Raw genomic sequence first — 276 nt, 5'->3', positions numbered from 1 at the left:
ATGTACTCCAAATTTTTTTAATTTTTTAAACACGAATCGGAGGGTCCGAGTACACAAATTCGATGATCTGATTTTTGTACTTAAAAATTGGACGGTCTAATTTCTGTATTAAAAATTTGACTGTTCGATTTTTACTCCTTAAATTAAATATCCCACATTTTAAAAAAAATACTACACGAGTTCATAATTAAAAAAAAATACCATTGTTAATCCAATATTAAAAATAAAAATGTGTAAATGTTCATTTGGAAATTGTTTTAGAATTTTTTTTATTTA

This window comes from Arachis ipaensis, chromosome B08 (assembly GCF_000816755.2).
Source record: "Arachis ipaensis cultivar K30076 chromosome B08, Araip1.1, whole genome shotgun sequence".
Taxonomy (NCBI): Eukaryota; Viridiplantae; Streptophyta; class Magnoliopsida; order Fabales; family Fabaceae; genus Arachis; species Arachis ipaensis.
Note: the sequence above shows the minus strand (reverse complement) of the source record.